This window comes from Eretmochelys imbricata, chromosome 6 (genome assembly GCF_965152235.1).
Source record: "Eretmochelys imbricata isolate rEreImb1 chromosome 6, rEreImb1.hap1, whole genome shotgun sequence".
In the NCBI taxonomy this organism is placed as follows: domain Eukaryota; kingdom Metazoa; phylum Chordata; order Testudines; family Cheloniidae; genus Eretmochelys; species Eretmochelys imbricata.
The window spans coordinates 11,799,212-11,826,806 of record NC_135577.1 but is presented as its reverse complement, the minus strand read 5'-3'; the positions used below and the strand labels follow the sequence as shown (position 1 = coordinate 11,826,806).

The following is a 27,595-nucleotide window of genomic DNA, read 5'->3' as shown; positions in this document are numbered from 1 at the left end:
TCATGCGGGGACTGTGCCCGCTGCTGGGCTGGGGGTTAACGTGGGGGTTCTGTGCAGTGCTGCGTTGTGGAGGATGAAGTGGCACCAGTTGGGCTGGCACTGGAAGCCCTGCCTCTCCTGCAGCCTCTGCATGGGGTAGTTGTCCACGGCCACGTGGCAGTAGCTGGGATAGCCCCATGTGTGCATCTGCTTGGCCATGACATTCAGCAGCACCTGGATGTAGCCGCGTCCCCGGTGCTGGAGCAGGGTGTAGCCGTGAGTCATGATGCCAAACGGGTCTGTAATGATCCAGCTGACAGGGCGTCCAGCAGCGTCCAGGAGGCAGACACAGGGGAAGTGGCGGATCAGGTTGGCCAGGTACATCCTGGTGTTGTCGTTCCCCCCAAAGGCCCACGTCTCATTCAGCAGGTCAGCATGGGAAATATCCAGGGATGACAGCCTCACAGACAGGTCCAGTCTACGGGGGCAGAGAGCAGCAGGGCCAAGCCCCGAAGGTCAGACCCCAGAATCATGTGGTTGGCCGTAAGATCATGAGGCTTTTTTTAAAGATTACGTTGTGATTGCTGGTGTCCCTTGATAGTTGAACTCCTCCCACCTCCGGGTGTTGCCAACACTCCCAGATTTATTAGGGTGTTATGGGCCCCACTGCAGAAGTTCCTAGTCCCACATCTCTCTATCTCCCATACAGCAATTCATTCTGCCCCATCAGTTCTGCCCCCCACAGTCACCCATCAACTCTGTCCCCAGCCTCCCCTCTGCACCTCGTGATGTTGTTCCACCCCTCCCAGCCCTGTGGGGGCTGCAGCGAGCTCCCCTCTCCCAGGCCAGGTGTTCCAGGGAAGGGGGAAGCCCAGGCACCATCTTGTCCACATCATGCTCACAGGAAGGGATGGGGAGCAGAAGCGATGTCACCCTGAGATGTTGAGCAATTCTTGCTGCCTCTTCCCCGCCTCCCCACTCCACCCATGACAAGGGTCTCACATTACTGCGGGGAGGGGCAGGGAACTCTTACTGCAGCAGCTGTGAGAGGCAGCCAATTGGAGGGGGCTTCCCGCCCAGGCAGAGGGGAATTCCCATGAAGGTCATCATGAAACCCTGCCAAACTCATGGGACTCAGCAAAGGGGGATGCTGTAGCCAAGTGGAGGGGGCAGTTGGCTGGCTCAAGGGGTGGGGAATGGGACACTAACCCACACAGTGGCAGCTCTGCCTAGTGTCCCTTCTAGTTAGAACTGAGTGTCTCATTTCCCTTCCTGGTAGAGACGCCCCCTGGGTATCTGCCCCTCCTGGGGTTCTGGGTGAGGAGCCGAAGTCTGAACAGGCTGTGGACAGGGAAGGTTCCTCTCCATTCTGGTCCAGGACAGATGTGGTGAAGGGACAGGGTGAGCAGAGTCGCTCACTGCCCAAGCCCAGCCAGGGCTGATAGCTATTTGCAGGAGTGCCCTTCCCCAGGGGCTGTGGGTGGGTCCCATTGGTGGCATAGAAGCCATTTGCATCAGGGTTTTCTGGCAGAGGCTGGGGCCCGGTGCAGCAGCTGAACAGGGCCCGCCCCATACCTGGGGTCCCACCCAATGGCTATGCTCCCCAGTTCCAGCGGGGTCCCTGTGGGAGGTTGGGCTTAGCACCAATCCCACTGGGATTCTGCTGGTGGCAACAGGGCCCCAGGCTCTGCATGGGGAATAGCCAGCCAGAGCGTGGGTATCCCAGTGCCATGCTGGCCAATGCCCCAGCCTCTTAGGCTGTCCCCTTCCCTACCACACCCCCTGTGGGGTCCTGTGATGCAGGCAGACACTGAGCGGATCTCGGGCATGGTGCTGGGATCTGGGTGGAGGTAGGTGAAGAAGCGGGATGCTTCCAGCTGGACTGCCTTAGCCTTGGCGATGTCCCTGGAGGCCTCGTACACCCCATTCTGGAGCCCTGCAGGTGGCAGGAATGCACCGTGAGCAGTGGAAATGGGGACTGTAGGGTGGTGAGAAAAGGGTCCATATGTGTGGGGTGCTCAGCCTGGCACAGGGGACAGGAGTCTGAGCTTCCAATCCCCCTAGCCCCAGCCCTCAGGGAAGAGGATGTGGTCAGGTGAGCTGACCCCTACCCAGCCCTGGCAAGGGGCTGCCCCATAGGTACCTGACCCCAGAGAGCTCATGGGAGCAGCCGTGCAGCCTTGGGGGAGCTGAGGGCTTCGAGGCTGGCACTGTAGGGCGGGATCCAGGGGTTGGGCCCAGACATGATGTATCTGCTCAATCGCTGTGTGGCTCTCCACAGAGCTGTGGGTCCCCGGTAGAACGCTGCGTATGTGTTGGTGTAGAAATCAGCGTCGTCCGATGCCACCTGCCGGGGGAGACATGGAGCAGGGTGGTGAACTCCCAAAGGAATGACTGATCTGCCTGCCCACCCTGATCCAGCCTGGAAAGGCCCCAAATCCCAATTCCCCTCCTCCCCGCCCCTCAACCCCGCCTGAGCCAGCCAGTCCCCCAGGTGCAGCGCGGTGGCTAAGGGGCGGCACCTGGGAGAGCCAGCATCTTCGGGGGAGGGGCCTGCCCCTCTGGCCTGATCTCTAACCCATCTCCCAGGGGAGTCAGAGCGACCTTCCCCTGCTCTCTGCCCCATGACTGGGGCGGGGGTTGGGGGGTTGAGTCCCATCCCGGGGGTGCGGGCAGTGGGGCTAGACACAGCCATGTCACCTGCAACGTCTCAGGCAGGAGCCTCCGTAGTGTTGCCTCCAGCTGCTGCAGCTTGGAGGAGCAGCTCAGGATCAGCATCTCTGTTGAGATGGGCCCTTGGCAGCTTCCAGAGGTTGTGGCGTTGGGGGCACCTGCGCAGGTGGAGGAGAGAAATGTATCAGTTTCCTGTGTCTGTCACCACAATGTCACCCCAGAAGCTGGCAGGGTGTGTGTAACCTCCCACCCCTGCAATGACAAACCTGCAGTAACAAAGCAGTCTGAGTGCAGCCCCTGTGCTCACCAGAGACCCTATAATAACAAACCAGTCTGTGTGCAGCCTCTGTGCTCACGAAAGTTCCTACAGTAGCAATCCCTGTCTGTCTGTGTGGCCCCTGCCATGCCAGGGCTGGTCTGTGCAGGATTCAGATGCTCTCAGTAGCTCCCACTCACCTGGGCGGTCTCTGTGCCACGGTAAGGGGCAGCCTCAGGGAAGATAGGGGGACAGGGTGTCCGTGAGGCAGTGAAGTCCTTGCCTGGCAGCAGCTGGTCCTGTCCCTGCTGGGTTTCTCCCTTGGAGGCTGCTCCAATGTTTTATCCCTGAGTGAATGAACCATTAACAGTCTGTGGCTGGCCCGGAGCTGGGGCAGCCACGTCCCTGCAGTCACAAGGCACCATTGGGATCCTTCCCTGGGCAGGGAGGGGCGAGAGGGTTTCCTGGGGCCAGCGGAGTAGAATTCTGAGGAAACACGAGCACAGCCAGGAGTGGGGCATGGGAAAACCAGTTCTGGTGCCCCTCAATCCAGCCCCACAGCCCCTGCTGTCCCAGCTCTGGCCTCCCACCCAGCTCTGCTGATGCCCCTCAATCCCAAACTACACCATCTGCTGTCCCAGCCGTGGGCTCCCGCACAGCAACTCCTTCCTAACTGAGAAAGAAAAGGAGGACTTGTGGCACCTTAGAGACTAACAAATTTATTTGAGCATAAGCTTTTGTGAGCTACAGCTCACTTCATCGATGCATCCGATGAAGTGAGCTGTAGCTCACGAAAACTTATGCTCAGATAAATTTGTTAGTCTCTAAAGTGCCACAAGTCTACGTTTTCTTTTTGCGGATACAGACTAACACGGCTGCTGCTCTGAAACCTTCCTAACTCAGTTTCTGTTTATTCCTTTGACTCAGGGTTGTGCTGGGAGCTCCCAGTCTGGGCCCCTCTCCTTGGCTTTCTGCTTGCCTCTGCTCTGTGTCTCCCCCAGCCTTGTCCCCCGAGGCATGTGTGCCCTGGGAGGCTCTGTGCCTCTTTTCCCCATGCTCTGGCTGGGATCTCATATGGGTCCCTATTGACATTGGGGAGTAGCCAAGAGGTCCAGAGGTTTCTACCGATGATGGAATCTCCTTGGCAAGTGGCTATCACAGTTCGTTACCTGCTGTGCACAATGCAATCCATATCTGTAGCAACTCAGCAGCACATTTGTTACTTAACTGGAATATGGCATCAGAGAATCCTCAGGTTGGCTTGGCAAAGCTGAGCTGAAGACAGAGGTCATGTTGGCAGTAACAACTGCCTCAATACCCCCAGCTCTCTGGGATCTGTCTTGTCTCTCCCTCCTTTTGTCTCTGCGTTCCCGGGTGACTTCCTGGGATGCTGAGTCTCTGGGGTTCTCACAAAGACAGTCGCCTCCCTCGCACCCTGTGACTTTGTTCCAAGCTGTAGCAGAGCTGTGTCCACATCTCTTGCTCCCTTGTGTGCCAGGCGGTCAGTGCTAAGTCACTGGCAAACCACGGAGTTAATGTTGCCCAGAGGTTCACCACGCCCTTCCAGAATGTCGAGTGAAGCAAAATTCTCACATCTGAAAACCAAGCAATGAGGAGTTAAGGTGCCTGCCCATGGTTCTTATCTCTGCCCCTGGAGCTGCCAAGAGCCCCTGGGCTCCAGCTGTCCTCCGCACATTATGTGTCGCTGTACTGAATGGGAGAGGGGTTAGCTGGAGCAGCTTGGCAGAGACAAAGTGCTTTTGAGGGCTGTTCCCCTCGGTGAAGGTGAGCCCCTCTTCCTCCCCCAGGTCTGTGATCAAAGGAAAGGTGCCCGGGTACCCCGAGAGATCCATTTCACCTCATTACAGCACTGGGTTGTGCACGTTGTGTCACTAACGGGGCATAGGGTCTTCCTGCCTGGGGGACTGTCATCAGTGAGGTGGGCACGAATGAAAGGTAAAAGACATTGTAGTGTTAGACGGCATCATGTACCCGAAGGGGACGAGGTTGAAGGGGTTGTAAAATTGAACAGATGTGATGTAGAGCAGGCTCAGTCCGTGTCTACACTGAAAACGCTGTAGCAACAGTTCTTCTGCTGTCCTAGCGCTGTCTGCACAGGGAGTTGGGTCGGTGTGACAACTTCGCTCCAGGGTGAGGATTTTTCCCTGGCTTGATCTGCCTTTGTAGTCTAAACTCGCCCTTAGCATCTGTGTGCTGGGCAAGTGTAGGGAATCACAGAATCATGGAAGATTAGGTTTGGAAGAGACCTCGGAGGTCATCTAGTCCAACCCCCTGCTCAAAGCTGGACCAACCCGAACTAAATCATCCCAGCCAAGGCTTTGTCAAGCTGGCCCTTCAGAACCTGGAGATTCCACCCTAGGGAACCCATTCCAGTGCTTCACCACCCTCCTAGTGAAACAGTTTTTCCTAATATCAAACCTAGACCTCCTCCACTGCAACTTGAGACCATTACTCCTTGTTCTGTCATCTGCCGCCACTGAGAACAGTCTAGATCCATCCTCTTTGGAACCCTCTTCACGTAGTTGAAGCCCCTGTTCAGTACAGTGCAATGACAGAGCATGAGTAAGTGTATTATGGGTGTATCGGGGCATTTCTTCCCCGCTCCCCACACACGCTACGTAACAGTGAATTAGTGATAATGCTTGTGCTTTGTAACGTTTGGAGTGTGTAGTTGGTCTATGACCCAAAAATGTGGCAGTTATTTGTTACATGTGTAAAAAGACTGGTGTGTCTCTCTCCTTCCCCCTCTCCAGCATACCCTGCAACATTTAGTATTCCCCGCCCCCCACCAGCATTTCCAGCTCACCCTCACCTTCCAATCCCATTAAGCCATCAGCATTTTTGAAGGCAGTGGTGCAAAACAACCACTGGTAGAAGCTGTGAACTTGAAGAAAAGTTGTTTTTGGAGTTCAGGAACCCTTTGATCAAATGATCTCAAACGTGGGTCACTAACCCTACGTCGTACCCCCAGGAGGCATCCCAAATTTCAAGACAATCCAAGTAAGCATGGGGATTTTAGAGCACCTAGAATAATCTGCTTTGAAACAAAAATCTTAATTTTAATCGTAGCCAACCTGGTGTTCAGCTGTAAAATTGTATGAAATTAGCCAGCAGCAGCTGCTTTGCTATCGTGGGGCCTATGGATCTCAGTGTGATGGTGTCAGCTGAAGGAGAGCACCCATTGAGATAATACAGCCTGGGCCAATGGCTCCATTCATCTCGGTGGTGTTCTCAGCCCTCCTCCCTCATTCAGTGCTTGGGAGCCCTTGCTATACACCAAGCCTGCCCATGCTTAGTTCTTTGCCCCAATCTAGTGGTGTGGGGATAAGTGAAGGAGCTCAGCTACTGTCTAGAAGGGCAGGGGAGGCAAGGAGAAGGACTCAGCCCATCGAAGTGGCACAGGGCCCCCCAGATCCCAGCACACATGAGGGGAGGCAAGAAATGGGGTCAGACACCCCAAAAAGGGGCAGGGACCCCAGATCCTGGCACACACAAAGGGCTCAGAGACCCTGAGAGCGACAGCCGCCGCAGATCCCAGTGCATGCACAGGGGCAGGGAAAGGGGCTCAGAGCCTCCTAAAGGGGGAGGGCCCCCCAGATTCTGGCTCATGTGAGAGGGACAGAGAGGTAGGGCTCAGACACCCCCAGAGGGAAAGGTCCTCCCAATCCCAGGGCACATATAGGAGGGAAGAATATGGGGGTGACTGACACTCACTCACCCTCCCTCCCACCATCATATCACCTGTCCCAATATCCCACCCCCTCGCCTGAACCCCCAACCCCTCTGACCTCCCCATAATCCTCCCCCCTTTGCTGAAGCCCCAAACTCCTCTATCCCTATTTCCCCTCCCAGCAAGCATTCACAGAGGTCATTTATTTATATGAACTATTTTAAGCACCTTCTGAATCTTCTGGTATCCTGCAATTACATTTTCCCCACGCCCCCAAATAATAAGATTAAGAACCCCTTTGGCAGAGGCTGGTTATAGCAGTAGGCATGGTTCCTTCTCTGATTTCTGCCAAGGGTTGGCTTTGAACTTTCAGCCTTCAGCCTCCTTGATACTGTAATGCCCCTGCTTTGAGCTACATGGGGCCTGGGAGCTGTGGTTGGCATGTAGCTTCATTGGATGGGAGATTGCTACAGTGGCTAGGAAGTCTGAAAGCTAAAGAAGGGGACAGCAAAGGGGATCTGGGATGCGGGGTGCTATGTCTATAGGGCTATGGGCAAGTTCCATCCAAGGAGGCTGGTTATGGGGCTGCAGCGGTTGGCCCCATGGGTAGAGTCCTACCAACTTCACAACCATGAAATCTGGTCTCCCCCATGAAATCTGGCTATTGTGGGGGGGGTCCCAGGATTGCCACCCTTAGTCCTACACTGCTGCTGGTGACAGTGCTGCCTTCAGAGCTCCGGTGGCAATACCGCACCCCTCCTAACCCCCTTTTGGGTCAGGACACCCACGGGGTCAACACCATGAAACTTCAGATTTACAACATCTGAAACTGTGAAAATTACAATTTAAAAAATCCTAAAACTGTGAAACTGACCAAAATGGAGCATGAATTTGGTAGGGCCCCACCCCTGAGGCTGGTATGTGCTCTGTTACAGAGAGGTGCTGGAGAGACAGGAGATGTTTCTAGTTCCATTGGGCCCAATGTGGAACGCTGGATTTTCCTGGCCACCCTGTTGGCCCTCAGCCCTGCCCCATGGAGGTTGCTGGGGAAGGGGACTTAGGTAAGAGGTGGTAGCTGGTGCTGGGTCAGGGGGCTCAGACGGGAGCCATCACTGGCTCTGGAGTGTGGATAATGATGGCACAGGCTGGGCTGGCGCTGGAAGCCCGGGCTCTCCTGTAGCCTCTGTATGGGGAGGTTGCACAGGGCCAAAGATGGGGCAGCCTCATGCATCTGCTTGGCTCTCATGGTGCTGAGCACCTGCATGTAGCCGCGCCTACGATGCTGGGGCAGGGTTGCAGCCATGCGCCATGGTGTGACAGGATCCCCGGAGTGTAGCCTGGGACTGTGGGACCGCTGTGCCCCCCTGAGCTCTCTCCAGCCTGGGCTGTCTCTCATAATGCCTTGTAATCTTAGTGACCAGCAGCAAACCTCTGCAGGTGCTGTTACCACTCCGCACAACAGCATGTGGAGCCCACACCGTAACCGTGCCTTCGTGGATCACAACTGAGGATGCCAAATTCAGGATGAACTGCTGAGAAATAGGGCAAACACAACCCAAACCTGGTTGTTATTCTTTTATAAGATATAACTGTGACAGGTTTGGTCACAGAGACCCCCTTGGGACTGTCACCTGATGTGCTGGAATTACCTCTGAGCCCATTTTCCCGGCCAGCTTGGGACTCCAGAACCCTGCCTTGTTGAGCCAGACACACTAGCCTGCTGCAGCACAGACCCAGATCTGGTCCACACCCCCAAAGCTGCAGACTTTAACCAAAAACTGCTCAGCAGGTCACCCCTCTTCAGCACCCAGACACCCAGTTCCCAATGGGATCCAAACCCTAAATAAATCTGTTTTACTCTGTATAAAGCTTGTACAGGGTAAACTCATAAATAGTCTGCCCACTTTGGCCCCTTTTCTTGGCAGACATCCCCAGCATGGATTTTAGGGTCCCATTGAACCTTTCCACCAGCTCATTGGCCTGGGGGTGGTAAGGGGCCGTCTTAAGCTGTCTCACTCCACCCACACACCTTCCATAACTCATTGAAGAACTGCGACGTAAAATTTGCCCCCCGATCAGACAAAATCTCCTTAGGGAAGCCCACTCTGCTGAATATGGTGAGCAGGGCTCTTGCTGCCATTTCAGCCTCTATGTTAGACAGCACAGTTGCCTCGGGATACCGAGTGGCGAAATCCATCACCACTAAAATATATTTGTTCCCCCTCTGAGTGGGGCACGGCATAGGACCCACTATGTCCATTGCCACCCTTTGGAATGCCTCCTGTATGACAGGAAAGGGATGCAGCAGAGCCTTCTGGGGTCCCACCGGTTTCTTCCTCTCTTGACACACAGCACAAGTCCTACAATAATCCCTCACATCATTCTGTATCCCTGGCCAGTAGCAATTCCTCCTCAGCCTGTCATAAGTCCTTTGTACCACGAAGTGACCAGCAAAGGGACTATCATGCGCTACAGCACTAATTCCTCCCCGGGTTGACTGGGTACAACCAACTGCCTCTAGCAGAGGTCTCAAACACGCGGCCGGCCCGTTGAGTTATTTCCTGCGGCCCGCCACAGGCGCCGACTCCACCAGCAGCCAAGCTCCCCGCCCTCCCCTCCCCACCCCGAGCGCGCCACGTCCTAGCTCCTCCGCCTACCTCCCAGTGCTTCCCACTGCCAAACTTAGGACTTTCCAGGAGGGACGGGGGAGGAGCGGGGATGCAGTGTGCTCAGGGGAGGAGGGGAAGAAGAGGTGGGGACGGGGCGGGGATTTGGGGAAGGGGTTGGAATGGGGATGGGGTAGGGGCGGGAAGAGGGGTGGGGCCTCATGGAAGGGATGGAGTGGGGGCAGGGCCAGGGGCGGCGGGGGGGGCTTTAACCAAAGTAATTCTAAAAGTAAATGCATGTTTTGTCATTTGAGTGAGGTGCATTACTGAGTGTTTACATTTTGTTAAAACCCCTCTTCACATTACAGTTTTTAAAAAGTTAATACGTTGACTTTTAATAGCATACTGTATTACTCTTCATTTTTTTTCATTTTTGACTATACTTTTGTATTGTTGTATGAAAAGGTTTCAGTGATGCGGCCCTCGGGCCAATGTACTAGTCATCATGCGGCCCCCATGGTGATTTGAGTTTGAGATCCCTGGCTTATAGGGTTGGCCGGGGCCTCGGTTCTTCCCTATAGGGGACTCCCTATACAGTTTCCCATCCTCTTCAAAAAACTTCTCCCCCACCTTCCTGGAGTTCCCTCCAAGACACGCTTTCTGATGCCCTCAAGGGAGGGGTCACAAATTCCAAACTGCTACGCTCGAGCCTGGTTCTGCAGGAATTTGACGTGGAAATTATGTACATTACAGGAAGAGACAACTGGGTAGCAGATGCCCTGTCCAGAAAAGACGAATTTTATGTATACTGCCTCCACCATGGACAGTGTACAAGTCTCTGGCAGTAAGTTCAGGAGCAGGGTGTGACTTTGCACTCCATATGTTTTATGGAAATATGCTTATGAGGGTAAATATGATGTAACTGAAATATGCGTTATGCAAAAGGTCCCTTGTAAGGTATCATAACAAAGGTTATAACCTACTGAATATATTCCTCCTATTTGTATGCATGTATCATTCTTGTATCTGAAGCTAGAAATATGAAAAGAAGAAGGAGTCCGGTGGCTCCTTAAAGACCAACAGGTTTATTTGGGCATAAGCTTTTGTGGGTAAAAACCCCACTTCTTCAGATGTTTTTTACCCACAAAGGCTTGCTTATGCCCAAATAAATCCGTTAGTCTTTAAGGTGCCACTGGACTCCTTGTTGTTTTTGTGGATACGGACTAACACGGCAACCCCTCTGATACTTAGAAATATGAAGTATAACTCTGAGGTCCTATTGTAATTATGCAAGTGTGTGCCATTAATGGTGGTTTAGAATCTTGACAGCTCCCATTGACTAGGACTATTGGTTGTAAAGGGCTCTGTTTACTTGCAGACCTTCCTGGGTACCTGCAGGCTACCCCTGGAAGAATGGAGGCTGGGGTCTCACCGGAGATGTGAACATATCATAGAATCATAGAATCATAGATTATCAGGGTTGGAAGGGACCTCAGGAGGTCATCTAGTCCAACCCCCTGCTCAAAGCAGGACCAATCCCCAACTAAATCATCCCAGCCAGGGCTTTGTCAAGCCTGACCTTAAAAATATCTAAGGAAGGAGATTCCACCACCTCCCTAGGTAACGCATTCCAGTGTTTCACCACCCTCCGAGTGAAAAAAGTTTTTCCTAATATCCAACCTAAACCTCCCCCACTGCAACTTGAGACCATTACTCCTCGTTCTATCATTAGCTACCACTGAGAACAGTCTAGATCCATCCTCTTTGGAACTCTCTTTCAGGTAGTTGAAAGCAGCTATCAAATCCCCCCTCATTCTTCTCTTCTGCAGACTAAACAATCCCAGTTCCCTCAGCCTCTCCTCATAAGTCATGTGTTCCAGTCCCCTAATCATTTTTTTTGCCCTCCGCTGGACATTTTCCAATTTTCCCACATCCTTCTTGTCGTGTGGGGCCCAAAACTGGACAAAGTACTCCAGATGAGGCCTCACCACGGTCGAATAGAGGGGAACGATCATGTCCCTCGATCTGCTGGCAATGCCCCTACATATACATCCCAAAATGCCATTGGCCTTCTTGGCAACAAGGGCACACTGTTGTCACCTTATACTGGAATCCATCTTAAAGCTGGTGCTTTTTCATTTAGAAGGAGGGGTGGGGACCCAGAGAGACAAATGATTCCTGCCTTGTGCCAAAACTATAAAAGGGGGTGGAACAGTACAAAGGAGGTTCCAGTCATGAGAAAACCCCTAGTTTCCACCTAAGATGTCTGCTGAAACGAACAAGGACTGTACCAGGGGAAAGGCTTGGGCCCAGACTAGGAAGGAGTCTAGTCTGTGAAAGAAGCTTATTGGAACATCTCTGAGGGTGAGGTTTTACCTGTAATCAGTTTCTTAATGTATTAGGCTTAGACTTGTGTGTTTTTGCTTTATTTTGCTTGGTGACTTACTTTGTTCTGTCTGTTATTACTTGAAACCACTTAAATCCTACTTTTTATACTTAATTAATAAACAAAAGTGATTTTATTAACCCGGACAAAACGATTAATACTTGGGGGAGCAAACAGCTGTGCATATCTCTCTATCAGTGTTATAGAGGGTGGACAATTTATGAGTTTACCCTGTATAAGCTTTATACAGAGTAAAACGGATTTATTTGGGGTTTGGATCCCATTGGGAGCTGGGTGTCTGGGAGTTGGTGATGTGACCTGCTGAGCAGTTTTTGCTTAAAGTGCAGCTTTGGGGGCATGGACCAGACCTGGGTCTGTGTTGCAGCAGGCTAGCATGACTGGCTCAACAAGGTGGGGTTCTGGAGTCCCAAGCTGGCCGGGAAAACGGGCTCAGAGGTAATCCCAGCACATCAGGTGACAATCCCAAGAGGGTCTCTGTGACCGAATCCATCACAATACCAAACCGGCCACAAAAGTAAACTCCTGTGATTTCACCACACTGGCTAACAAAAAAACATAAAGACAGTTTCCTCAGGCATTCCAATTTTTATATCACCATCAATAACACTGGATTCAGAGATGAGTGGTTCTTTAGAGCCAGTCTCATCAAATAATAGGTTCTTCTGATCCCACAGGACCAACCACACACCCAGGTCAATATATAATTTAGATCTTACCCCAAAATCACACTGGTGCCTATCCTCTAGTATCTAAAATCTAAAGGTTTATTCATAAAAAGAAAGAAAGGTGAGAGTTAAAATTGGTTAAAGGAATCAATTACATACAGTCATGGCAAAGTTCTTGGTTCAGACTTGTAGTAGTGATGGAATAAACTGCTGGCTTAGGTCAAGTCTCTGGAGTACATCCACAGCTTAGATGGGTCATTCAGTCCTTTGTTCAGAGCTTCAGTTTGTAGCAAAGTTCCTGCAGAGGTAAGAAGCAGGATTCAAGACAAATTGGAGGTGTTTCCATGGCCTTTTATAGCTTTTACTATGTGGAGGGCATCCCATTGTTCTTACTGTGGGTGGAAAATTACGTCAACAAGATGGAGCTGGAGTCACATGGGCAAGTCACATGTTTCTACCCAGTTTCCCTCAGTCATTGCAGGAAGCCATTACCTACACTCCAGACAGCACGTTTACATGACAGTTCACTCAGTATAGATGGGCATCTCCCATAGTCCATTGTCAACCAAGTGTTTCTTGATGAACCGCTTAACTTGAATAATCCCTCCAAGATGTACTGGCTAGCTACCTTGTGGGCGGTACTCCAGGAACCAACATTTGAAATCCAGGTATAGAGCCAGTACTTACAACTTAAAATACAAAAAATGATACATGCATACAGATAGCATAATCATAACAAGCAAATCATAACCTTTTCATAGACACCTCACTTGACAACCTTTGTACAATATTTGCTGCAAGTATATAACAGTGGTTGCAACAATGATCTGTATGGTCATATTTTAATCAGATAACATCTCACACACCCAGCTAGATTGCATGAATGCTCCCAGAGCCACACGTGAATCACACAGGGAAAGGCACCAGCCAAATCCCCCCAGCTCCCAGCATTGTACCTCAGGAATACCTCAGGGACCTAGACAAATTGGAGGAATGGGCCAAAAGAAATCTGATGAGGTTCAACAAGGACAAGTGCAGAGTCCTACACTTAGGACGGAAGAATCCCATGCACCGCTACAGACTAGGGCCCGAATGGCTAGGCAGCAGTTCTGCAGAAAAGGACCTAGGGGTTACAATGGACGAGAAGCTGGATATGAGTCAACAGTGTGCCCTTGTTGCCAAGAAGGCCAATGGCATTTTGGGATGTATATGTAGGGGCACTGCCAGCAGATCGAGGGACGTGATCGTTCCCCTCTATTTGACACTGGTGAGGCCTCATCTGGAGTACTGTGTTCAGTTTTGGGCCCCACACTACAAGAAGGATGTGGAAAAATTGGAAAGAGTCCAACGGAGGGCAACAAAAATGATTAGTGGACTGGAAGACATGACTTATGAGGAGAGGCTGAGGGAACTGGGATTGTTTAGTGTGCGGAAGAGAAGAATGAGGGGGGATTTGATAGCTGCTTTCAACTACCTGAAAGGGGGTTCCAAAGAGGATGGCGCTAGACTGTTCTCAGTGGTAGCAGATGACAGAACAAGGAGTAATGGTCTCAAGTTGCTGTGTGGGGGAGATTTAGGTTGGATATTAGGAAAAACTTTTTCACTCGGAGGGTGGTGAAACACTGGAATGCATTACCTAGGGAGGTGGTGGAATCTTCTTCCCTAGAAGTTTTTAAGGTCAGGCTTGACAAAGCCCTGGCTGGGATGATTTAGTCGTGGATTGGTCCTGCTTTGAGCAGGGGGTTGGACTAGATGACCTCCTGAGGTCCCTTCCAACCCTGATACTCTATGATTCTATGATTCCCCGCATAGGGCCACTTCATGTTCAGCAGGTCGGCGTGAGAGTCGTCCAGGGACGAGAACCTCATGGCAGAGTCCAGCCTGGGGAAGCAGAGGGGGACAGGCTAAATCCAGGGGAGGGAGGGACTAGCTGGCTCAGGGAAGTGGGGAGCATGGGGCCTTTCCCCACTAACACAGGTGGGAGCAGCGCTGTGTCATGTCCCTGCTCGGTGGCTCTCAGAGGGGGTATTTCTTTCCTCAGGGAAGCTTCTCCCCATTCCCAGAGTGACCCTGGAGCCAGACCCTTCACTGGGGTCCTGAGTGAGTGGCCAATGACTGAACAGGCTTTTGGGGAGGGAAGATGCCCCTGCCCCTGGGGCCCAGGTGGCTGGCGGAGTCGTGGCACGGGACAGATGGCCGGTGGAGGAAGCATGGCCGGTAGCTGTCCGTGCTCTGCCTGGGCTGCTTGCCAGGGTGCAGATCTCCAGAGCTGTGGGTTGGGCAGCTGTTGGGCAGGGGCATCACTTGCTATGGAGCAAGAGGGGCCATTGCCCCCCTAGACCTTGTCTTGCCCTCCCTCCATGGGTCTATCTGCTCCATTTTTTGCCTCACCTACCTTTTCAGGATACAGGATTGCCTGTAATGTTCAAACACAGCTTTGCTCCCCGTCCCTCTCAGGATTTTCTGAAATGACAACCTATGTGGGGGCTGAATCAGGATCCCCTGAGAAGGGTTGCCCCCCTTTGGGATGCCACCTGATGTGCGGGGACACCACTGAGATCACCTGTTCTGCCAGCATGGGCCCCCTTTTTACCTGTCTTGCTGAGCCAGGCTAGTAAGCCTCCTCCAGCACACCCAGAGGCAGGGCCATACCCAACTGCAGAACAAGACAGACACTGAGATCAGCTCTGGAAAGCCTCAGCTTAAGGGATTTGTCCCAGCACTCAGGTATCCACCTCCCTTGGAGTGCAGACCCAAAGGTATATTGTCTTTTCTCTGTAGAGAAATCTATACAATGCAAGCTCATAAATTTGCCCCCTCCCTCAATGTGGTAGAACATATGCACAACTTCTTCCCCTCCCTGCCCCCAGTTAGAAATTACAGAAACTGGGTTTAATAATAAACAAAGCAAATTTTATTAACTATAACAGGCAGATTTTAAGTGGTTAAAGGGGTAGCAAACAGAACAAAGCAGATTACTAAGCAAATAAAACAAAACACACAAACTAAATTTGATTCACTAAAGAAACAGGCTATAAAATCTAATTTCTCACCCTAACTATTGTCACAGGTAGATTATAGAAAGTCTAGAAAGGCAGCTGCACTGGCCTGCAGCTTGAGACTTCAGGTATTTCCACTCACAGACTGGACGCCCTCCCAACCTGGGTTCAACCCTTCTCCCCTAAGTTCAATTCTTGTTTCCAGGTGTTTTTCAGTGTCTCTTTGGGTGGGGAGGCAGAGGAGAACCATGATCATATCACTCCCCTGCCTTATATATCTCTTGTGTATGGTGGGAACCCTTTGTCTCGCAGTGGAAGAACACTGGCATTCCAAGGGGTGGGTCCAGTACCAGATGACTCAGACCCATGTCTCTGCAGGGCTGTGGCAGCCATTACTCGTAGGCTGTTTGGAGCATCCAGAGGAAGACTAAGCTCTTTCACAGTCCATTGTCTTTGCTAATGGGACATTAGCCCTGTCTGGCTTTTCCATTGTTGTACCTGAAGGGCTGGTTGGGGGTGACAACCGAAGTAACACATTTGAAATACAGATACATAGTCAATATTCCTAAGTTCAGATACAGAAATGATACAGGCTTACAAATTGGATAATCACATTCAGTAAATCATAACCTTTCCAATAATATCTCACCTGAACCATCTTGCATAAAGCATCTCAGTTATGTCATATCCATATCATAAGTATATTTTCATAAAGAATATGGAGTGTAATGTCACACCCCCACCCCAAACACCCCGTGCCTGAGCTCTCTAGTGCCTGCAGGGTCCCTGAGCAGCCAGAGAGCAGGCTGTGTAGGCAGTGTCAATCCCAGTGGGATGCTGCCATTGGCCTGGGGCGCAGGCAGGGTGAGGAGCGGGGCCAGCTGCTTTCCAGTGAAGCTGTGCAACCACTGTGCCCACCCCCAGGCCGGCATTGACCAGATCTCAGGCATGGTGCTGGGATCGGGTGGAGGTAGTTGAAGTGGTTGGATGCCTCCAGCTGCACCGCATTGGCCCCAGCAATGTCCCTCAGACACCCTGTCCTGGGGCCCTTCAGGGGGTGGCAACAGACCCTGAGCAGTGGAAGCCCTGAATGGGGAACGTGGCTGTGGGGGGCCCAGACTGGCATGTAGGGAGGAGAGGGGACCAAGCCAATCCACCAGCATGCAGGTCTCACGAAAGGGGGCCTGCATCAAGTGAGCCAATCCCAGCCCAGCAGCCTGACCCCATGGGGCATACGGAAGCATCTGGGGAGGGCCTGGAGACTCAGGGGATGGGACTGTCTGGGGCTGCTGGGGTTAGGCCCCAGACGGTGGGGGGACATGCAGTGGCTGTGGGGCTCAAGACGAGGCACCCCAACATTACTGTGGATACAGAAGGCCTGGCCCCAGTTGATAGTGACCATGCTGCCCAGCACTGTCCTCTGTAGAATGCCAGGAACATGTTGGTGTAGAAATTAGAGTCAGCCGATGCCGCCGGCCAGGGGAGATACGGAACCGAGAAGGGGGAACTCCCACTGGAATGACTGATCTGCCTGCCCCCGTAAGCCAGCCTGGCCCCCACCCTGGGGTCCCCTGGAGGGAAAAAAACCTTGTGTCCCATTACCCACTCCCTGAGCCAGCTAAGCCCCCAGGTGCAGTGTGGTGGCTGAGGGGTGGCACCTCTCTGTGCAGCTGGGTCAGCATGGCTTAGAACTCCAGCCACTAATCCACTAGCAGCTCACTCTTGGCCAAGTTCCCACAGTTTATCCATCACTGCGCTGTGGATCTGCAAGAGCCATGGGGAGCAGAGGGGCAGATTTTACAAAGTCAGAAAACTCTTCACTGGGAGGCAGCACCGAGGTGGCCCTTTGCCAAAGCGGCAGAGGGTGTCAGCAGGGCTGAGGGAGCCCCGGGCAGCCCTCTCTTACCCCGCACAAATGAGGCTGAAATCACCAGAGCTGGGTGGGGTGGTGGAGCCTGAGGGCTGGCCCAGCTGGCATTTCTCAAAGGATAGTAGGACACAGGCCTGTCTGATGCCAGGCTCTGCGACGAGGCCAACAGCTGACACCAAACTGTGAGTGGAGCGTAGCAGAGGAGGAAACCACTGCTGAAGTGGCATCTGTTCAGTGGTTGTGGGCAGGGAACTGAATCAGAGGACACAACTGGGGACACTAAGGGGCAGGACTGGGTGTTTACTTATTATTCATAACTACAGATAGGTGAGTTGTAATTGCTGTGCTCTCCCCAGTTGGGTGCTGATTTCCCTGCCCCCTCGAACAAAGCTCTTCTTGTTTCATACTCACTCAGTTTGCCTTTTAAAGTCCCTCCAGGGAAAATATTCAGTGATCCTAGAAATTTGGTAGGATGGCTCCAACTGGTGCTATTGGTTAGTTTACCAAAGGAAGCCCTAGATATTTGACCGGACCCTTGTTGCTGCAGACATCACCCTGCAGACCGGGTTACGTACCCAGAACACTTTGGTTTTCAGGCCCTCAGTGTCTGGACACAAAGCCGACACTCTGGGAACAAGCAGAACCTCCTTTGGGAAAATTTCATTTGAAAAGTGGGTTGAAAAATGGGAAACTGTTGCATGGCCCTAGCTGTAATTCTGCCGTCCCCCTCGCCCACAAGGTCCCAGCTGTACCAGGGAGTGCCGCCACAAAGGGGAAATACTCAAAGGTGTCTTCAACAGTCAGTGTAATCGCAGCTGGGATCACAAAGTCAGAAACGCTTCCTGCTATTGGTCAATGCCAGTGGATGGAGTTAAGGGGATTTGGGTGTCTTGGCTGTGTGGTGCTGAATTTAACACGTCTGGATTGCTTTTGAGTGTGACCTCAGGCCAGGAGTCCTTGGGGATAGTGAAGTTTGATTTGAAGATAATCAACATCCCCGAGAGGTATTTAACCTTTGAGTTACTGAGACAGACTGAGGGAGTCCTTGGCATAGGAACTGGTTAGTATCCATGTGGAACATCATGGGTTAGAAGCATCATGCCCAGCACATTGGGCTCAAGGAGATGTTGCTGAATGGGGACCAATTGCCCAGCCTCTCCTGCCCCATTTAAAGCTGCTGTGGCTTGTATTGTTCAGGAGCGGGGAAAAGAGCTGATGAGAGCAGACTGCAATGGGGAGAGATGTGACAAGCCCCATATGCTCAGGGTTTAGCTGATTGCCATATTTGGGGTCGGGAAGGAATTTTCCTTCAGGGCAGTTTGGAAGAGGCCCTGGAGGTTTTTCGCCTTCCTCTGTAGCATGGGGCACGGGTCACTTGCTGGAGGATTCTCTGCTCCTTGAAGTCTTTAAACCACGATTTGAGGCCTTCAATAGCTCAGACACTGGTGAGAGGTTTTTCGCAGGAGTGGGTGGGTGAGATTCTGTGGCCTGCGTTGTGCAGGAGGTCAGACTGGATGATCATAATGGTCCCTTCTGACCTTAGTATCTATGAATCTATGAAACAGGAGAGAAGGAGATCCAGGGGAGATGTCTCTGGCAGGGTGGGGGGGATGGTGACACACTGACTGTGGAGGAGTTAGAGAGGTAATAGGTTGAGCAGGCTGTTCCAGGGAAAGCGGGGGAGGAGGAGCAGAGCAGAAGCAGGAAGAGGGTGAGCATGTAACTTGATTGGCTGGAATATCACTGAGCTCTTGCTGCGGTGTCTGAAAGTGGAACTGGGTTGGGGGTGCTACAGATATGGGGTTGGGGGACTGGGGTCCACCCAGGAGGGCAGGTAATAGAGCTTGGGAGACTAGGACAGACCCTGTAAAGCTGCGTATGGTGCTGTGAGGCTGTGGGTAGCAGACCCCATTTAAGGCTGGAGCTGGAAGATGTTACTGGTTCCATTGGGCCTAACACTGATCCCCAGACTCCTCTACCCTCCTCTCTTGGCTTCCCTTAGCCCCAGCCTGGCAGGTCCCCTGGGTGGCTGGGCTGGGGACTTATGCAGGGGCTGTGTCTGGTGCTGGGCTGGGGGTTAACATGGGGGTTCTATTCAGTGCTGCATTGTGAAGGACGAAGTGGCACAGGCTGGTTTGGCACTGGAAGCTCTACCTCTCCTGCAGCCTCTGCGTGGGGTAGTTGTCTAGGGCCACGTGGCTGTAGCTGGGATAGCCTAGTTTGTGTAACCGCTTGGCTATCAAGCTGGTTAGCACCCTATTGTAGCCACGCCCCCGTGTAACCCTGCTCCGTACAGGGAACCATCAGCTCTGTTCCCAACCTCCCCTCTGTACCTCCTGATGTTCTTCCACCCCTCCCAGCCCTATGGCAGCTGCAGCGGGCTCCCCTCTGCCCTTCCCAGGTTGGGTGTCCCAGGGACAGGGGGAGCCCAGGTACCATCTTGTCCCATTGCTCCCAGGAAGGGATGGGGAGTGGAAGTGATGTCACCATGAGATGCTGAGAAATTCCTGCTGCCTCTTCCCCCCTCTTCTCTCCCCTTCCATGAGAAAGGTGTCACATTACTGTGGGGAGGGGCAGGGACAGGGAACTCTTATTTCAGAGTAACAGCCGTGTTAGTCTGTATTCGCAAAAAGAAAAGGAGTACTTGTGGCACCTTAGAGACTAACCAATTTATTGCAGCAGTTCTGAGAGGCAGCCAATCAGAAGGGGCTTTCCCCCCAGGCAGGGCGGGATTCCCATGAAGATCACTGTGAGACCTAGCCAAACTCATGGGATTCAGGAAAGGGGGACGCTGGAGCCAAGTGAAGTGGGCAGCTGTCTGGTTTGGGTGGGGGTGGGGGAGAAATGGGACATGGGGCCTTTCCCCACTAACCCACACAGTGGGCAGCTCTGCCTATTGTCCCCTCTCGTTTGAACTGAGTGTCTCATTCCCCTTCCTGATAGAGATTCCCCCACCCCCAAAACGCCCCTGGGGTGCCTTTCCCTTCCTGGGTGAGGCGCCATAGACGCTGACTCCGTGGGTGCTCCGGGGCTGGAGCATCCACAGGAAAAAAATAGTGGGTGCTCTGCACCCACCGGCAGCCAAGCTTCCCTGCCCCCCCACCTCTGCCTTCCCCCCCGAGCGCGCCACTTCCCCGCTCCTCTGCCTACCTCCCAGCGCTTCCATCCCCGCCCACCGCCAAACAGCTGTTTGGCAGCATAGCAAGCTCCAGGAGGGAGGGGGAGGAGCGGGAACGTGGTGCACTCAGGGTAGGAGGCGGGGAAGAGGTGGGGCCAGGGCAGGGATTTGGGGAAGGAGTCAGAATAGGGGCAGGGAGGGGGTGGAGTTAGGGCAGGGACTTTGGGGCAGGGGTGGAAGGGGGTGGGGCAGGGACGGGGAGTCATGGAAGGTGTGGAGTAGGGGCAAGGCCGGGAGCAGAGGGGGATCGAGCACCCACTGGCAGAAGCAGAAGTCGGCGCCTATGTGAGGAGCCGAGGTCTGAACAGACTGTGGGCAGGGAAGGTTCCTGGGCCAGGAGAGATGTGGTGCAGGGATGGGGGGAGCACAGCTGCTCAGTGCCCAAGCCCTGCCAAGGCTGACAGCTGATGGCCCTGTGCAGGAGCTGAAGAGGGATCTCCCTCCCCATGGCTGAATCCAGCCCATGGCTATGCTCCCCAGTCCGTGCAGGTTCCCTGAGTGAGGTTGAGTTCCCTACCCAATCCCACTGGGATTCTGCTGGTGGCAACAAGACCCCAGTGCCCCATGCCCTCCATGGGGAATAGCCAGCCAGACCTTGGGCATCTCAGCGCCACACTGGCCAGGGGCCCTGTGGCACAAGCAGACACTGACTGGATTTCAGGCATGGACCTGGGATCCAAGTGGAGGTAAGTGAAGTAGCAGGACGCTTCCAGCTGGACCCCTTTAGCCTCGGAGATATCCCTGGAGGCTTTGTACACCCCATCCTGGAGCCCTGCAGGGGGCAGTGACGAGCTGAGAGCAGTGGGGATGGGGACTGAATGGTGGTGAGAAAAGTGCCCATATGTGTGGGGAGCCCAGCCTGGCACAGGGGAGAGGAGGGGCAGGAGTGTGAGTTTCCAAACCTACTGGCCCCAGCCCTTAGGGAAAAGGATGTGCTCAGCTGAGCCGACCCCAGCCCAGCCCTGGAAGGAGCAACCCCATGTGTTCCTGTCCCCCATACAGCTGGCAGACTGGAGGGATCTGAGGGCTTTGGGGCTGGCCCTGTAGGGCGGGATCCAGGGGTTTGTCCCAGACAGAACATAGAATCATAGAATCATAGACTATCAGGGTTGGAAGGGACCTCAGGAGGTCATCTAGTCCAACTCCCTGCTCAAAAGCAGAACCCATCCCCAATTAAATCATCCCAGCCAGGGCTTTGTCAAGCCTGATCTTAAAAACTTCTAAGGAAGGAGATTCCACCACCTCCCTAGGCAACGCATTCCAGTTTTTCACCACCCTCCTAGTGAAAAAGTTTTTCCTAATATCCAACCTAAACCTCCCCCACTGCAACTTGAGACCATTACTCCTTGTCCTGTCCTCTTCCACCACTGAGAATAGTCTAGAACCATCCTCTCTGGAACTACCTCTCAGGTAGTTGAAAGCAGCTATCAAATCCCCCCTCATTCTTCTCTTCCGCAGACTAAACAATCCCAGTTCCCTCAGCCTCTCCTCATAAGTCATGTGTTCCAGACCCCTAATAATTTTTGTTGCCCTTCGCTGGACTCTCTCCAATTTATCCACATCCTTCTTGTAGTGTGGGGCCCAAAACTGGACACAGTACTCCAGATGAAGCCTCACCAATGTCGAATAGAGGGGGACGATCACGTCCCTCGATCTGCTCGCTATGCCCCTACTTATACATCCCAAAATGCCATTGGCCTTCTTGGCAACAAGGGCACACTGCTGACTCATATCCAGCTTCTCGTCCACTGTCACCCCTAGGTCCTTTTCCGCAGAACTGCTGCCTAGCCATTCGGTCCCTAGTCTGTAGCTGTGCATTGGGTTCTTCCGTCCTAAGTGCAGGACCCTGCACTTATCCTTATTGAACCTTATCAGATTTCTTTTGGCCCAATCCTCCAATTTGTCTAGGTCCCTCTGTATCCTATCCCTGCCCTCCAGCGTATCTACCACTCCTCCCAGTTTAGTATCATCCGCAAATTTGCTGAGAGTGCAATCCACACCATCCTCCAGATCATTTATGAAGATATTGAACAAAACCGGCCCCAGGACCGACCCCTGGGGCACTCCACTTGACACCGGCTGCCAACTAGACATGGAGCCATTGATTACTACCCGTTGAGCCCGACAATCTAGCCAACTTTCTACCCACCTTATAGTGCATTCATCCAGCCCATACTTCTTTAACTTGCTGACAAGAATACTGTGGGAAACCGTGTCAAAAGCTTTGCTAAAGTCAAGATATAATACATCCACTGCTTTCCCTTCATCCACAGAACCAGTAATCTCATCATAGAAGGCGATTAGATTAGTCAGGCATGACCTTCCCTTGGTGAATCCATGCTGACTGTTCCTGATCACTTTCCTCTCATGTAAGTGCTTCAGGATTGATTCTTTGAGGACCTGCTCCATGATTTTTCCGGGGACTGAAGTGAGGCTGACTGGCCTGTAGTTCCCAGGATCCTCCTTCTTCCCTTTTTTAAAGATTGGCACTACATTAGCCTTTTTCCAGTCATCCGGGACTTCCCCCGTTCGCCACGAGTTTTCAAAGATAATGGCCAATGGCTCTGCAATCACAGCCGCCAGTTCCTTTAGCACTCTCGGATGCAACTCGTCCGGCCCCATGGACTTGTGCACGTCCAGCTTTTCTAAATAGTCCCTAACCACCTCTTTCTCCACAGAGGGCTGGCCATCTATTCCCCATGTTGTGATGCCCAGCACAGCAGTCTGGGAGCTGACCTTGTTCGTGAAGACAGAGGCAAAAAAAGCATTGAGTACATTAGCTTTTTCCACATCCTCTGTCACTAGGTTGCCTCCCTCATTCATTAAGGGGCCCACACTTTCCTTGGCTTTCTTCTTGTTGCCAACATACCTGAAGAAACCCTTCTTGTTACTCTTAACATCTCTCGCTAGCTGCAGCTCCAGGTGCGATTTGGCCCTCCTAATTTCATTCCTACATGCCCGAGCAACATTTTTATACTCTTCCCTGGTCATATGTCCAACCTTCCACTTCTTGTAAGCTTCTTTTTTATGCTTAAGATCCAGTAGGATTTCACCATTAAGCCAAGCTGGTCGCCTGCCATATTTACTATTCTTTCAACACATCGGGATGGTTTGTCCCCGTAACCTCAACAGGGATTCCTTGAAATACAGCCAGCTCTCCTGGACTCCTTTCCCCTTCATGTTAGTCCCCCAGGGGATCCTACCCATCCGTTTCCTGAGGGAGTCGAAGTCTGCTTTCCTGAAGTCCAGGGTCCGTATCCTGCTGCTTACCTTTCTTCCCTGTGTCAGGATCCTGAACTCAACCAACTCATGGTCACTGCCTCCCAGATTCCCATCCACTTTTGCTTCCCCTACTAATTCTTCCCGGTTTGTGAGCAGCAGGTCAAGAAAAGCTCCCCCCTAGTTGGCTCCTCTAGCACTTGCACCAGGAAATTGTCCCCTACGCTTTCCAAAAACTTCCTGGATTGTCTATGCACCGCTGTACTGCTCTCCCAGCAGATATCAGGAAAATTAAAGTCTCCCATGAGAACCAGGGCATGCAATCTAGTAGCTTCCGCGAGCTGCGGGAAGAAAGCCTCATTCACCTCATCCCCCTGGTCCGGTGGTCTATAACAGACTCCCACCACTACATCACTCCTGTTGCTCACACTTCTAAACTTAATCCAGAGACACTCAGGTTTTTCTGCAGTTTCGTACCGGAGCTCTGAGCAGTCATACTGCTCCCTTACATACAGTGCTACTCCCCCACCTTTTCTGCCCTGCCTGTCCTTCCTGAACAGTTTATAACCATCCATGACAGTACTCCAGTCATGTGAGTTATCCCACCAAGTCTCTGTTATTCCAATCACGTCATAATTCCTTGACATCACCAGGACCTCCAGTTCTCCCTGCTTGTTTCCAAAGCTTTGTGCATTCGTATATAAGCACTTGAGATAACCTGCTGATCGCCCCTCATTCTCAGTATGAGGCAGGAGCCCTCCCCTCACAGACATTCCTGCCTGTGCTTCCTCCCGGTATCCCTCTTTCCCACTTACCTCAGGGCTTTGGTCTCCTTCCCCCGGTGAACCTAGTTTAAAGCCCTCCTCACTAGGTTAGCCAGCCTGCTCGCAAAGATGCTCTTCCCTCTCTTCGTAAGGTGGAGCCCGTCTCTGCCCAGCACTCCTCCTTCATGGAACACCATCCCATGGTCAAAGAATCCAAAGCCTTCTCTCCGACACCACCTGCGTAGCCATTCATTGACTTCCACGATTCGACGGTCCCTACCCAGGTCTTTTCCTTCCACGGGGAAGGAAAAGGAACATATATGCTTAGTCGCCGTGGGGCTCTCCCTGGTGCTGTGGGGCCCATGTTACCGTGGATCCAGAAGGCCTGGCTCCAGTTGACGGAGTTGCCCAGCAGTAGGTGCCCAGGTCCCGGTAAAACACCGCATACATGTTTGTTGCCGGCACCCAGTGCCAAGAGGCTAAACAACAGCTTGGGTTGGTTCGCTACCCGGTGTGCTACACCCAATAATCACAACGGGGTGGAGAAGCAGAAAAGTTTATTTGCAGCTGCAAAAAGGTACAGGGAGAATAGAATCTCAAATCCTGCACGCAGAGCAGGAAGTTACACAGGCTTTTATACATCCTTTTTTCCAGCATACTTATCCAATAGCAAGCTGCCCTAAGTATCCATATAGCCAGTCAATCCAGTTCCCAGCTAGTTCCCTTGTTCTCTGTATCATTTGTTAAACCATACATAAAGCTACTTTATTCAGAATTGTTCTTCCATATCTGCCCTGTTTGGCCTTGCTTAGTTTCAGGCAATCTGACTCTGCAACATATTGTTGCAGAGCCTCAGCATAACTGCTGCGAGTGCCTCCAGGCGGGGGAGCCAAGGACACTTGGGCCTAGTACGCAGAACTGCTGCGAGTGCCTCCAGGCAGGGGGCGGGGCGGGGGGGAGGGACACTTGGGCCTAATGCGAGGGGGCTTCATCGACACTCATGGTCTTCCATCCCCTCGAGTTACCTAGTGGCCATGCCTCAGTATCCCCAACATGTTGGTGTAGAAATCGGAGACGTCCAATGCCACCTGCTGGGAGAGACATGGAGGAAAGTGGGGAACTCCCAATGGAATGACTGATCTGCCGACCAACCCCCCCTTCCTGCCCCGAGCCAGCCTGGCCCCCACCTTGGGGCCCCCTAGAAGGAAAAGGCCTCAAATCCCAATCCCCCCTCTCCGAGCAAGGCTGGCCCCTGCCTAGAGGAGAAAGGCTCCATGTCCTACTCCCCACCCCCCAATTCCCACAGGCCCCCAGGTGCAGTGCAATGGCTTAGGGGAGGCACCTCTCTGTGTGGCCGGGTAAGGACAGCTTTGAACTCGGGCCACGAATCCACCAGCATCTCGTACCCAGCCGGGTTCCCATGGTTTATGGTCATCACGGCACCGAGGACCTGCCAAAGACATGGGGCAGGGGTCAGAGCTGGTGGAGGGGCAGAAATTCCCGCTCTCGTGACTCTGTCAGGAGCCTCCCATTATTTATCAGGGGGTTTCAGAGTCTCATGATATTCTGTGCCTTTGGGGAGTATTTTTCCCTTCTCAAAAATGGCCATCCTTGCCAATTGGGCTGACTCCATAGGCTGCCCTTAGTCAAGATGACTGCCACCTCACAATGATTTCAGGGGGCAAAGGCCAGGGAAAATGGCTTCCTCCAGGCTCTGGGAAGCACAGAGTGGGGGGTTGCAGGAGAATGTGGGGAGCAGCAAGGACAGGGGATTGGGGGACGAGTGGGGGCATGTGGGGTGACACTAGGGATCAGTGTGAGGGTCAGGGAGGGTGCAGGTATGTGGAGGGAGTGAGTGTTGAGGGGAGACGTGGGGCAGGGCATATGAGTGGGGAAGCTGTGGGGGCCTGCCTCTTCTTCCCCTGTCCCCCCAGGTTTACTATCCTCACTTTTGGGGTCTGACCCCTGATTTGTGGCCTCTGGGCTGGTATCTCAGGGGAGACCCTGGGCATGGGAGGGTGGGGGAGGACAAGGGGGCTGGTGACCCCCCACACACTTGAGTCATGTGATGGGCATAGAGCCATGGAGGAAGGCAGAGCTACCCAGCTCTCTGATTAGCTGTCATGGAGGCCGCCCATGCAGTGATTGGCTGACACGGTGCCTGGCCTGCCTGTGATGTGATTGGCTGATATGGAGCCAACTTGCCCTGTGATTGGCTGGGGAGGTCCCACCGGCTACACTGGGTGAGCAGCAGGAATTGGAGCTGGGTTTGGACTTTGGGAGGCACGAGGGAGGAGCGGGTGGCTGGGAGAGCAGCCAGCATCTGCAGGGGAGGGGCCTGCCTCTCCAGCCTGATCTCTAACCCATCTCCCAGGGGAGTCAGAGGGACCTTCCCCTGCTCTCTGCCCCATGGAGGGGCAGGAGGGTTGAGTCCTGGCCCTGGGGCGCGGGCAGTGGGGTTAGGCACAGCCATGTCACCGGCAGCGTCTCAGGCAAGTGCCTCCGCAGTGTCCCCTCCAGCAGCCTCAGCTTGGAGGAGCGGCTCAGGATCAGCATCTCTGATGGGGACGGACCCTTGGCAGATTCCAGCGGGTGTGGCGTGGGGGGCACCTGGGTGGGTGAAGGAGAGAAACCCATCAGTTACCTGTGTCTATCCCCCCATGTCACCCCAGAACCTGGCAGGGTGTGTGTAACCTCCCACCCCTGCAATAACAAACCTGCAATAAAGCAGTCTGGGTGCAGCCCCTGTGCTCCCCAGAGACCCTACAATAATGTAAGCAGAGTCAGGATGGGCTCCACCCTGACATCTGGTGGTGAGGTGTGGCAAGTTGTGGAAAAGAACTTCAGGGGCTGATCTCATTTGCATAGGCACACCCACCCTGGCCCAAATGGTCACTTTGGCTGTTGTGGGATCCCCAGTGTCTCTGTTATTGGGGCGGGAAGAATAAATTGTTATTACCCTGATTATGGGAACTGTGCTTGGAACTGTACTTGGCCTTTTGTTATGATGGAGGGACTCACCATCAACTGAGTAGCACTCGCTAGGCAAGGGACATGGGTTCCAAAAGTCTGTGACTTGAGAGAGATTTGAGATAGGTATTAGTACCTGGTGGTGTGGGCCCCTCTGTGAGGGCCTGATGCACCAATTGCACCTCTGTCTTTCTCCACTGTGGACTGTCAGAGCTAATTTTGGGTCTATTCAGAGTCTTGTTACAGGTACTGTACTGCATTCACTTTGGTCTTATGGTGCACCAGCACTAAGGCTCCCCCTACTATGAGCTGAAATCA

At 52.9% G+C, this 27,595-nt stretch overlaps 1 pseudogene; it reads right to left on the bottom strand.

The window, feature by feature from the left end:
• Positions 1-26,863, bottom strand: LOC144266777 (glycine-N-acyltransferase-like protein 3; annotated as a pseudogene).
• Between the last annotated feature and the right edge of the window lie 732 nt (positions 26,864-27,595).